The sequence below is a fragment of the Paroedura picta genome, chromosome 5, assembly GCF_049243985.1.
Source record: "Paroedura picta isolate Pp20150507F chromosome 5, Ppicta_v3.0, whole genome shotgun sequence".
Taxonomy (NCBI): domain Eukaryota; kingdom Metazoa; phylum Chordata; class Lepidosauria; order Squamata; family Gekkonidae; genus Paroedura; species Paroedura picta.
Window position 1 is genome coordinate 98487083 of NC_135373.1, and position 588 is coordinate 98487670.

Genomic DNA, 588 nt, shown 5'->3' on the forward strand with positions numbered 1-588 from the left:
GTAGTTTACACCGCCGCTTTTCGCTGTCTTGCTGCTGAAATTCGGGCACCCTGGAAATCAGAAAGGGTCGCTCGGAAGGACGTGCCGAGACTTAATTGGCCGCAGCCTCTGCCTTGGGGTTGGGATTTGCACTCGCGTTGTCGAATTCCCCAGCCCTCCTCTCCGATGGAGCATGTCTAGCGTCGGGCTGCCCAGGTGCTTTGAAAGAAACATGCGGTTTTAAAGCAGAGATAAGATTACTTTCAAAGCGGCAGCAGGCTGAGCAGTAGGGGATCTTACAATCTTAAATCCAGGCCAGCCTGTGGTGCCTGCGGCTGCTCACCAATCAGTACAATACAAGCCATTTTTAAAGACATCAGTATAATCTAGGCTGACCACGTTTGAGCGCAGGCCAGCAGCAATACAGCAAGCGCTCCGGCTGCCAACTGGGTTGAGAAATTCCTGAAGATTCAAGGGTGGAGCTTAGGGGAGGCGTGGTTTCGCGTGGGAAGGGACCTCAACTGGGTATGATGGCAAAGAAACTGCACTATCCAAAGCAGGCGTGTTCTCCAAGGGAACCCGATCTCTGTCTGTTGTCAAATGAACTGT